Source organism: Ambystoma mexicanum, chromosome 5p (assembly GCF_040938575.1).
Source record: "Ambystoma mexicanum isolate Mex_15411 chromosome 5p, UKY_AmexF1_1, whole genome shotgun sequence".
NCBI classification, from domain to species: Eukaryota; Metazoa; Chordata; class Amphibia; order Caudata; family Ambystomatidae; genus Ambystoma; species Ambystoma mexicanum.
Window position 1 is genome coordinate 87,686,269 of NC_090930.1, and position 13,130 is coordinate 87,699,398.

A 13,130-nucleotide genomic window follows, 5' to 3' on the forward strand; every position below is an offset into this window, starting at 1 on the left:
CCTCTGGACCGGTAACACATTCCACTGCTGAGGTGACACTTATAGGTCCGGACGGCCATCGGGAGGCAGTTGTGTTTGATGTAATCAAGGCTCCACAGTTTCAGGTTATTCTCGGAATCCCTTGGTTAAAGACACATAATCCTCAAATTGATTGGCGAGCGAAGAGAATAACCTTCCCGGATTGTGCACAAACCTGCTACCCAGAAAATCTGAAGATTAGTCTAGCGTCTGTAACCTCTGTCTCCATGCAACTACCTCCGGAATACCAAGACTTTCAGGACGTCTTCCAAAAGGAACAGGCCAACACGTTACCTCCCCACAGATCGTATGATTGCCAAATCGATCTGGTGCCCGGTGCACAACCCCCTTGTAGCAGGATTTATGCCCTTACTGAACCTGCGAATCTGCATTTGAGACAATATTTAGATCAATACCTAGCCAATGGTTTCATTCGCCCGTCAAAGTCTCCGGCATTCTCGGCTTTGTTCTTCGTACCCAAAAAAGAAGGCGACCTTAGAACTTGTATCGACTACCGCGCATTGAACCAGATAACTGTTAAAAACCATTACCCTCTGCCTCTGATCCCTGAACTCCTTGACCAGGTGAAGGACGCTTGCGTATACACCAAGTTAGATCTCCGGGGGGCTTATCATCTGGTGCGAGTAAAAGAAGGCGACGAATGGAAAACGGCCTTCCGTACAAAATATGGATTATTCGAATACCAGGTGATGCCTTTCGGGTTGTGCAACGTGCCTGCTGCCTTCCAATTCTTCATGAACGATGTCCTTCGGGAACTCATCGATGTTTGTGTTGTCATATATATCGATGACATTCTTGTGTACTCCTCTTCGGAATCTGATCACAGAAAGCATGTCAGGGCCGTCCTTGAGAAATTGCGCCAGCACAAACTGTTTGCAAAGCTGGAAAAGTGCGTTTTCCATTCCACCGAGGTTGAGTTTCTTGGATTCATCCTGACACCTAAAGAGGTCCGAATGGACTCACGAAAAGTGGATGCCATCCTCAAATGGCCATCACCTAGTTCGGTGAAAGGTGTCCAAAGCATGCTTGGTTTTGCTAATTTTTATCGCAGATTTATCCCGGAATTTTCATGTGTGGTACAACCCATCACTGCACTCTTGCGAAAAAATAAACGCTTCAAATGGACCGAGGAAGCCGAACAGGCCTTTCAGGAATTGAAAGCTAAATTCACGTCCGCACCTATTTTGAAGCACCCGCGTCCCGATCTCCCTTATATAGTCGAAACAGATGCGTCCAGATTAGCCATGGGAGCTGTCCTGTCTCAGGGAGACCCTGAAACCAACCAACTGCACCCCGTAGAATTTTGGTCCAGAAAGTTCTCGCCGCCTGAGGTAAATTATGCAATCACCGACAAGGAATTATTAGCCATTAAGTCCGCCTTTAAGGCTTGGCGGCATTATCTTCTTGGTGCCAGGCATACCATCACCATGATCACTGATCACCGAAACTTACAATATTTAAAAACTGCCAAGGCTCAATCGTCACGTCAGCTCCGATGGGCTTTGTTCTTTGCTGAGTTCGATTTTGTAATCACTTACCGCCCCGGCTGTAAGAATGGCAAAGCGGACGCGCTATCTCGAATAGGAATGGGAGAAATAGATACAAACTCAGAACCTGTGCCGATAATTCCCGAACAAAGAATTTTGGGGATAACCTCTTTACAAACCCTTGAAGACATTCAAGCACAGGTAAAACAACTCCTGGACTCTACAGCCTTGCAGGATTGGATCCAAAGGGGGTCTTACTTTTGGTCAACAATGGCCTACCTTACTTCCAAGGACGCTTATTTCTGCCAGAAAATGAATTGCAAGAACTGGTTATTTCCCGTCATCATGATACCCTGTTGGAAGGACATCCTGGCATTGCCAAAACTGAGGAAAAAATTAAACGACAATTCTGGTGGCCTTCCTGGCGAAAGGATATTAAATCTTTCGTGGTGTCCTGTGGAGTTTGCTCCCAAAACAAAGGCCAAAAGACAAAACCCGCCGGTCTTCTTCAGCCTTTAGACATTCCACCAGCACCTTGGCACACCTTGTCACTAGATTTTATCACGGACCTGCCCCCTTGTAATGGATACAATACTATTCTGGTTGTGGTGGATTTATTTTCCAAGATGGCCCATTTTATTCCGTTGAAAGGATTACCTTCAGCTTCTGTCCTAGCCAAGGAATTCCTCGAAAATATCATCCGTTTGCATGGATTCCCGTCCATACTAGTCTCCGACCGAGGAAGCCAGTTTATTTCTCATTTTTGGAGAAAGTGTTGTCAACTGGCACAAATCGACGTAAGACTCTCAACCAGCCACCACCCACAGACCGATGATCAGACAGAGAGAACGAACCAGACCTTTGAACAATACCTACGATGTATGTTGTACCAATCGGAGGGTAATTGGAAGGATATTTTATGGGTGGCCGAATATGCATACAATAATTCGGTACACACTGGAACTGGACAAAGCCCCTTTTACACCCTATATGGACATCACCCTCGTACTTCAGACCTGGACTCACCTCTGAGCCTTGAAATGCCCGCAGTGGACCATTTGCATTCCACGATAACTCAAGCCTTCAAGGAGGCAACTGCACATTTGCAACAAGCGGAAGGGAAATACAAAAGAATGCGGATCTGCATCGGAGTGAGGCGCCTCCATACCAAATAGGGGATCAAGTATGGTTGGCTACCAAACACTTATTGCTCAAGGGACCTCAAACTCTTAATCCAAGGTATTTGGGCCCTTACTCGATCAAAGCTATAATTAACCCAGTGGCAGACAAGCTCGATCTACCAGCTAACATGCAGATTCACCCCGTTTTTCATGTGTCACTTTTGAAACCAGTGCAACCAGGAACCAGATTAATAAAGCCACCAGAACCAATCCAGATAGAGGGGGAGCCTGAATTCGAGGTGAAGAACATTTTGGATTCTAAGATCTCAAAATCAAAACTTTTCTATCTAATTGATTGGAAAGGGTACGGGCCTCAGGAAAGGTCTTTGGAACCCAGCGACCACGTACATGCACCTCGGCTGGTAAAAAGGTTCCATCGGAATTTCCCAAACAAACAGAAACCTCCAGAGGGAACGACCTTGGGAGGGGCCTTGGGGGGGAGTGCTGTCATGATGCCTACCCCCGGAGCACCAGGCCAGGCCCAGCACCCCCGGGATCATGCCCCCGGGTAAAAGCCCAGCGGCCCCTTATAGGGGCTCTTTGGACTCTGTCCTGGCGCCGTTGGCGCCAGGCTCATGTTGGACATCAGTCCTGGCGCCATAGGCACCAGGCTCATAAAGGAAGGTGTTTTGTGCACTTACCTGATGCAGACCATGCTGCAAGATTCAGGCCTCCCTGAGACCTGAAAGGGACTATTTTTTCATTGGGACTATTTTGCCACTCGGGCGTGGCCAGGGAAGGATACTTACCTGGAACTACTTTGGGGGCTTTTTAAGCCACGCCCAGACAGTAGCTCACGCTTCGCGTTGTTCTGCATCCAAGCATCTGAACGCTCACCGTGTCTGCTCCTGCATCTGGTCTCCAGCCACGCCCGCCTCGATCCTGGAACACCTGTAAGGAAAGAAGAGAAGAGAAAGGTAAAAAAACCAAGAATTTTATCAAACTTCTTACCTGCATCCGGAACCTTCACGCCAGCGTTCCTGAGAAAAGACTTTCATTTAAAAGCACTGCGTTGCTCGCTGCAGCGCCGCGCTTCACTCACCTGTCCTCAGGAGTTCTTCTGGCTCCACCACGACTGTCTGCACCGGTCGCCACATCTCTGCGCCTAGGGGAGAGAAGAAGAGACAAAAGGTGAGCAGAAGGAACATATGAGGAAAGCCTAATTTTCCGCCATAACACTTACCGGTCTTCTGTTGGTGGACCATTCCTCATTTCGGGTCGGCGCCGCTTCGTTGGCAGGTACCGCACCCCGGCCCCTATGGGGAAAGGACAAAAGACATTACTGGAGGAATATAAAGACATTAAGAGGGATCGCCCCCATCGCTAACTCACCTGAGTTTACCATCGGCAATTCAATCCCTCAACGCATCGCCTTCATTCTGCACCTGAAATAAAGGACAGATCACAGGTTAGGAAGGCAACAGAAAAGGAGGCTCAACACTTGAACTTTTGTAATCTTCATACTTATGGCGTTCCGCTCAAAAAAGTCAAGTGGATTTTGCCAGCGCCATTCTGAAAACCAGTGAAGTAACTGGACAAACACGCGCCCCTGCACCAGAAGCAGGATGGAGAGTTCATCCTTTCAAACCATAAGAAGGATATTCCTACGGACCAGATAAGCAAGATTTGAGGGTCCTGTTCAGTCGGTGTTTTCCGAGTTCTGTGCATCACGCTCGAAGAGGCCACAGCAACCAAGACTAGACCAGCGCCTCCGTGGGAGTCATGTGAGCGTTACACTCATGCAATTTTTAATAAGACCGATTGCTGGATCTGTACACATCTACCGCAACATGGGGATAAGGGGCTAGGTTGGTATATTTACCCTTTGCCTCTGACAACTGCCTGTTATGCTTGACCGACTCACCAGGACATTGATTGTGGTATTGTGGTTCCATGGGGGGATGTACCAGTTGGTCTGCACATTGTGCGCATTTGCTTTGTCACTAATTGTTTGGTGATTCTATGCATGTTGCCTAGTGAGTGAGGCGTGTACTTGTGAGTCCAGTGCCTGGCGGATGCCACCACCCTTTTGAACAAGGTTGTTGGGAAGTTAGTTAAGTTCCCTTTTCTGATGTGGTAGGCTTTCGCTGTGCCCACTGTGGGGGAGTCAGTTCTCAAGCGTGGCATCCCTGAGGGTCATCTGTGGCAGGAGTGAGCAGAAGGAGCTTTGTGTGTTTTAGCTGGTCCTGGATTTTATGATAGCATTAGCTGTGTCCACTCATGGGCTGTCAGTTCTCAAAGGTTGCAGCTTTGAGGCTCATCTCTAGCAGGGATGAGCAGAAGGAGTCTGGCTTGCTTCTATTGGTTTAGTTGGTAACATTGTGGTGAGGGTCCTACCCAGCACATTAGTTACACCTGTTTCAATCCTTAGTTAAAGTTTTCCAAGCTAATGCAGTGTACGTGGTGTACTCCTGTGTGTGTGTATTGTGGGCAGATACACACACACAGGAGAGCAGATCCTTTGGGGGCAGATCTCTTCTTCTGCTGGGGCCTTACTCTGGAACATCCTCTCTGCCCCTCTCAAGCTTGAGCAGAACCATCTTCAGTTCCAGAAGTAACTCAAGACAATCCTTTTTGCTTCCTCTTTCCCTCTTCCTATCCCCTGCTGATGACTCATCTGTTCCATGCACCTGGTTTATATGGCCACCTTCTGAAGTTGGGACCAGGTCTCTGCCTGTCCAGTTGCACCCTGTACTGCCTCTTGGCCCCCTTAACCTGTAACCCTACTGTCAAATAGGAAATTATATTGTGCCTCCTATTGCAACAAATATGTGTATATTGGCCTACGCCAAGCTGCTTATAAGCCACTTGCGAAGGAATCCGTGTTGCAAGGTCCTAAGCTTAAAATCAATGTAAACCACCATCTTAGGTCAATCTGCCATTTTAGGTTCTCTCTGTAAAGTCACAATGTGAGTTAAAATGGTGGACGATGTCTTTCTGAAATACAACATGGCCGTCTTGACCTCTGTGTTTAATTAATATGTAATTTGCCTGCAGGCCACTTGTTGGGGTCGTGAACTGAGACCTTGTCCTTCGCTGACCTGTGTGTAAAGGATTACTCGTGCAATGAAACTAATCCACGAGCATATGTGCAGAACAATGTATCCAAATACTGAACTAAGAACACTTGTTTAACTACATTGTATTAATGTTTGAGAAGACCTGTATGGGAAATCCCAAAATACACAGTCGCCGTGTAGGCTTTTTGACATATATATTAAAGGCAAACTAGTTGCATGTGGATATGCAAACTTGGCATGAACCCTAGATCAGTAATGTATTAGAGGAATATTAACCCGAAGTAGGTTTGGACATCATGTTCACAAATGGTATAAAAGAGCAACAAATTCTAATGTACAGCGTCTCTCACTGAACACACTGAACCACGCTGGAGTTCGTTGTGTTGTACTGAGGGCCGATAGCTATCTGTTACTTTTCTTGGAAAACTGTTCAGTATAAAATAAAGTTCTTTGTATGTTCCTTTGTAACCGTGTTCGGTGTATTTCCTTTTGGGGTACTCAGCCTCGATATTTTGCTTTTGTTTTCACAGTTGGCGCCCGAATAGGGACCCTCAAGATTGATGCCGGATTATCGAAGGTTGACCCTCGCTATCGGACCAGGATCGGATGGTGTGACAAAAAGGGGCCCCCACTTTATACAACGCAACACCTCAGCAGCGCTGCACGACCCGATCCCTGGACGATTAGCTTGTGGTCCGAGGCGGCATCTTGACGAGGATCCACTTATCGAGGCGGGCAGATTTGCCAAAATCACCAAACACGAGGTAAGATTAGTTAGGTAAGATTCTTACCTAAGGGCTTACAGTAAACATATATACTGATAGTCAGTATGCCTTTGGGGTGGTTCACAACTTTGCGAGACTTTGGTCAGAGAGAGGGTTCTTAACTTCACATGGCACCAAAATCCAACATGGCTCCCTAATAGTACAACTGCTCTCAGCGCTTGCGCTCCATACTCAGTTAGCCGTCATGAAATGTGCTGCACATCGAAAGATTACAGATGACATAGGAAAAGGGAATGCTTTCGCTGATCAGATAGGTAGACACACTGCTACCGATCTCCTTACGGAGATGTATGTTGCAAGGGAGACTGTAAATGCCTATGCAATGGATGAGGGTGTTGGGTCTGTACGGGATATCCAAGTTGATGCCACGTTAGAAGAATCCAAGAGGTGGGCTGAAGGCTTGGGGAAACTCGATGATGAAGGGTGTTGGGTGGACATAGTTGAAGGGAAATGGCTACTCCCTGACACTTATGTAATGATGATTGTCATCATGGCCCATGGTCCTACGCATATATGTGCCCAGAAAGTAACGAAAATGTTAGAGAAAGTTTGGGCAAATGACAACATTTCAAAAATTGCCCACCGCTATGTTCAGGACTGCATGATTTGCCTACAACACAATGTGGGAAAGGGGACAGCATCTCCAAGGGGAAGTTTTGGGCCACCCTCTGTCCCCTTTGAAGTCATCCATTTTGACTTTGTTGAAATGGAACGGTGCAACAGTATGAAGTACGTATTAGTGGTCATCTGTGCTTTTAGTAAATGGGTCAAGGCTTTCCCGGTCAAAGATGCTACAGCCATGACTACTACGAAAACCATGTTAAAAGAATACTTCCTGCGGTTCGGGCTACCAAGAGTCATCTGGTCGGACAATGGTCCACATTTTGTCGCTGCTGTAATTCTGCAGATATGTGCGGCATTACAGATCGACAAACGGTTCCACTCGGCCAGACATGCTCAGGGTGCCGGACTAGTAGAAAGACACAATGGTATCATCAAGAACAAGCTCGCTAAGATGTGTGCCAGCACTAAATTAAACTGGCCGGATGCCTTACCGATCGTGTTATTAGCCATGCGTACAACCCATCAAACTAAGACTGGGCTCTCTCCATTTTAGGTGGTAATGGGGAGACCTGCCAATATCTGGAACCTTCCTAAATGTAGATGTTTGAGAAATGTTGAAAATGTATTACTTTCAGATTATTGCAGCCAGTTGACTAAAAACCTGTATTGATTTATCACTAGGTGTGAGAGGCTTTACCTGTGCGATACGAGGGCCCGGGCCACAGCATACGGCTTATAAGCTGGGTGCTCATCAAGGCATGTGAGCGGTCTTCCTGCCTTGCACCTCGCTGGTGGGGCCCATTCCAGGTCCTGTTGGTCACACAGATGGTGGTGCGGGTTTCTGGCAGAAAGAACTTGATCTACGTGTCGCACGTCAAGAAACTTCCTCACCCAGTGCCACACGATACAGAAGAAACAGAACCCCTCGCTAACGCTGCAACCAACGATTCCAAAGCAGTAAATAGCGCCGAGAGTGTATCGGAGAATCTTTCTGAGCCTGTGACGCTTTGGAAGCCTGCCATTTTGTGGGCAGATTTGCCGAAATCACCAAACACAAGGTAAGATTAGTTAGGTAAGATTCTTACCTAAGGGCTTACAGTAAACATATATACTGATAGTCAGTATGCCTTTGGGGTGGTTCACAGCGTTGCAAGACTTTGGTCAGAGAGAGGGTTCTTAACTTCACATGGCACCAAAATCCAACATGGCTCACTAATAGTACAACTGCTCTCAGCGCTTGCGCTCCATACTCAGTTAGCCGTCATGAAATGTGCTGCACATCGAAAGATTACAGATGACATAGGAAAAGGGAATGCTTTCGCTGATCAGATAGGTAGACACACTGCTACCGATCTCCTTACGGAGATGTATGTTGCAAGGGAGACTGTAAATGCCTATGCAATGGATGAGGGTGTTGGGTCTGTACGGGATATCCAAGCTGATGCCACGTTAGAAGAATCCAAGAGGTGGGCTGAAGGCTTGGGGATACTCGATGATGACGGGTGTTGGGTGGATATAGTTGAAGGGAAATGGCTACTCCCTGACGCTTATGTAATGATGATGGTCATCATGGCCCATGGTCCTACGCATATATGTGCCCAGAAAGTAATGAAAATGTTAGAGAAAGTTTGGGCAAATGACAACATTTCAAAAATTGCCCACCGCTATGTTCAGGACTGCATGATTTGCCTACAACTCAATGTGGGAAAGGGGACAGCATCTCCAAGGGGAAGTTTTGGGCCACCCTCTGTCCCCTTTGAAGTCATCCATTTTGACTTTGTTGAAATGGAACGGTGCAACAATATGAAGTACGTATTAGTGGTCATCTGTGCTTTTAGTAAATGGGTCAAGGCTTTCCCGGTCAAAGATGCTGCAGCCATGACTACTGCGAAAACCATGTTAAAAGAATACTTCCTGCGGTTCGGGCTACCAAGAGTCATCTGGTCGGACAATGGTCCACATTTTGTCGCTGCTGTATTTCTGCAGATATGTGCGGCATTACAGATCGACAAACGGTTCCACTCGGCCAGACATGCTCAGAGTGCCAGACTAGTAGAAAGACACAATGGTATCATCAAGAACAAGCTCGCTAAGATGTGTGCCGGCACTAAATTAAACTGGCCGGACGCCTTACCGATCGGGTTATTAGCCATGCGTACAACCCCTCAAAGTAAGACTGGGCTCTCTCCATTTTAGGTGGTAATGGGGAGACCTGCCAATATCTGGAACCTTCCTAAATGTAGATGTTTGAGAAATGTTGAAAATGTATTACTTTCAGATTATTGCAGCCAGTTGACTAAAAACCTGTATTGATTTATCACTAGGTGTGAGAGGCTTTACCTGTGCGATATGAGGGCCCGGGCCACAGCATATGGCTTATAAACTGGGTGCTCATCAAAGCATTTGAGCGGTCTTCCTGCCTTGCACCTCGCTGATGGGGCCCATTCCAGGTCCTGTTGGTCACACAGATGGTGGTGCGGGTTTCTGGCAGAAAGAACTTGATCCACGTGTCGCGCGTCAAGAAACTTCCTCACCCAGTGCCACACGATACAGAAGAAACAGAACCCCTCGCTAACGCTGTAACCAACGATTCCAAAGCTGTAAATAGCGCCGAGAGTGTATCGGAGAATCTTTCTGAGCCTGTGAGGCTTGGGAAGCCTGCCATTTTGTCTCCACACTCTCCAAAAATTTTGCTTCCGGCAACTACTGTTTCAAATTCGCCATCTTTACTTGTTTCTGATACGTTGCTTCCAACAGGAAGTGACAATACATTGTTTCCGGATCAATCAGTACCGGGAAAAGCAAGGTACAATCTGCGTCCAAGAAGATAGACTTACGGCGCGGTTTTGCTTTGCATCTGTTAGACTTACGTCACGGTTCGGCTATGCATTTGGAGAAGGAAAGGATCATCGAGGGCTTGTTTTTGCCCAAATTTGAGAAAGGGGATTCTGATGGCTAGGGTTGTGGAAGGACTAAGAAGTTGCGCGGCCGGGAGGTCGCCAACAATGAACATTGGGGGTTTCCGTTTGAAGACTACAACTCCTGCTACCACTACCGCTCGTATGGGACTTGTAAATGATTGTGTGACCAACCGGGATCATTGACAAAGAACTTGGGCCCCAAAAACGTATTGCTGTGTTTTTATAATAATATTTGGTTTCATAATAGTCACTGTTTTAGGCTTATGGTACTTCGAGGAAACTCATCCTTTAGAGTCCTTGTTACTGACTGAAAATGTACCTACTGTTCCTACTCCCTTCGTACATTTGCATACTCTGTCCCCTAGTGACTCCCAGCATAGACAAAGGTACCACAATAATACTCTGCTACTTATCATGAATGCCACGCATGCCATTTTTAATAAGTCCAACTGTTGGGCCTGTTCACATTTACCGCAACACGGGAATAATGGGCTAGGTTGGTATATTCATCCTTTACCTTTGACACTGCTTGTTATGCTTCTCTTAGGGCACTGTTCTTTGGCCGTTGGAACGATAGCGTCTCGGGAAACTTTGATGTCACTAATTTGAATAGTTTTGAGAAACGTGTTCTGACTCCCCTGGGATGCTCGCTTTTTCGCAAATAGGAGTACGCTCAACATTGCTTCTATTAGGCCCTCCTACAGACTGTCTCGTCCTTTGCAATCTTTGATTTCCTTTAAGATGGCTCTGATAGGCAATAAGAATGCCATGCCTCCTTCTTACACTGTTAACCATAGCCCCGATTCAGTTTCTTTCTGCATACAGAGGAATGGTACTCAGTCAATGGGAGATTTTAGAGGTTGTGCCAACGTTGCAAATTTGACTGAGGGAGACAGACCTTTGTATGTAGGCAAACCTGTCTACTTTGTTTGCGGTAATGTAGCATGTTATTTAGGGATTCTGTTAACAGGGGTGTTTATAGCTAGTACAGTAGAGGTTTCTAAGACTCGCCCACAGCGGGACGAGAATGGTGACACTCCAGCACAGATCTTGCGAGATGTAGAAAAATCATTTGTGCCATTTTGGGGGCAAATAGCGAATTCCGAAGATATCAGAAGACTAGAGAGAACTGGAGAGAACCATCAACCAGACCACGGACATACTCTATAATATGACATTAGAATAGAAAGCAATAGGATTAGTAGCGCTTCAGAACCGGTTGGCATTAGATGTCATTCTGGCTGAATGTGGTGGAGTGTGTAAATTAGTGGGGACCGCTTGCTGTGTTTTCGTGCCAGATTCCTCCCCAACTATCTTCAAGGCAATAGAGAATCTGCACGTCCTTAGTTCAGAAGTGCATGTTCCCGAGGGAAATTGGGATCTTAGCGCTTGATTCTGGGACTTCTTGCGATCTTGGGTTTGGAAGGTACTTTCGGTCTTACTGATTATTTTGGGAATTTTGTTGTTCCTTTGTTGTTGTATTCAGTGTCTACCTAGTATATGTTTCGATGCTAGGGGGATGCTATATTGGCCTACGCCAAGCTGCTTTTTAAGCCACTTGCGAAGGAATCCGTGTTGCAAGGTCCTGACCTTAAAATCAATGTAAACCGCCATCTTAGGTCCATCCGCCATTTTAGGTTCTCTCTGTAAAGTCACCCTGTGAGTTAAAATGGTGGACAATGTCATTCCGAAATACAACATGGCCGTCTTGACCTCTTTGTGTAATTAATATGTAACTTGCCTGCAGGCTACTTGTTGGGGTTGTGAACTGAGAACTTGTCCTTCGCTGACCTGTGTATAAAAGATTACTCATGCAATGAAACTAATCCACGAGCATATGTTAAGAACAATGTATCCAAATACTGAACTAAGAACACTTGTTTAACTACATTGTATTAATGTTTGAGAAGACCTGTATGGGAAATCCCAAAATACACAGTTGCCGTGTAGGCTTGTTGACGTATGTATTAAAGGCAAACTAGCTGCATGTGGATATGGGAACTTGGCATGAACCCTAGATCAGTAATGTATTAGAGGAATATTAATCTGAAGTAGGGCTGGACATCATGTTCGCAAATGGTATAAAAGAGCAACAAATTCTAATGTACAGCGTCTCTCACTGAACACAATGAACCACGCTGGAGTTTGTTGTGTTGTACTGAAGCCGATAGCTATCTGTTACTTTTCTTGGAAAACTGTTCAGTATAAAATAAAATTCTTTGTATGTTCCTTTGTAACCCGTGTTCGGTGTATTTCCTTTTGGGGTACTCAGCCTCGATATTTTGATTTTGTTTTCACACTAGAGTCAACACACTCTCTGCACTGTTAGCACCCTCTGATTACAGGTACTTAGCCACCCGTTGGCTGAACTCTGTTAACTGCACTTCCCATTCTCCCCTCCCGTGTACACTTCTCCACTCCCCTTCCCACCCTTTTGCACTTCTACCCTTCCCCCTGCCTGCGCTTGCACGATCTGAATGACACAAGGCCTAGTAATATCGTTGTTTTGTGCTCCCTTTGTTTCCCCCTCCTAGTCTTGTTGCGCCTAGAAACACTTGTGTAAAGGCATGTTATAAATGCCATGTCTTATTATATTGTGGGATGGTGAGTTGGATTTGGGTGGGACGTTGCATTTTTTGGAAGGGAAGGAGGTGTTCGGATTTTCCTTATTTGGAGCTTCTCTCTCCTCCTGCTTCCTGACGTGTCCCTGTCTCTCATGGTGTCTGTCTGTGGTCATGAGTGGAATGTTTGGTTGAGTGGTGAAATGGTTTGGTATGATTGACATCCCAAGTGTTCCACCTGTGGCAGTTGCCATGATGTAGCCTGGGTGGTGGGAGCCAGTGGGCTCCATTCTCGAGCTTCCTTCATATCTCCTATAATTCATGAACCTGATTACACCTGACTTGAAGAGTATGAACATAAGCTTGCCTAACCTACCTTCTGCCTCCAGAGTACTTTTGAGCATGACAACTGGCAATTTTAAACTTTTACAAAACAGAGTTTAAACGTAAAGAGTAACAGTGGGCAACAATCCCTTTACTCTTCGGTTTATGCTCCATTTTGTAAAAAAAATGTAAATGTTGCCTACTAAATATGCATCTGAGAAGGCATTTACAATGGATTGCTACGGAAC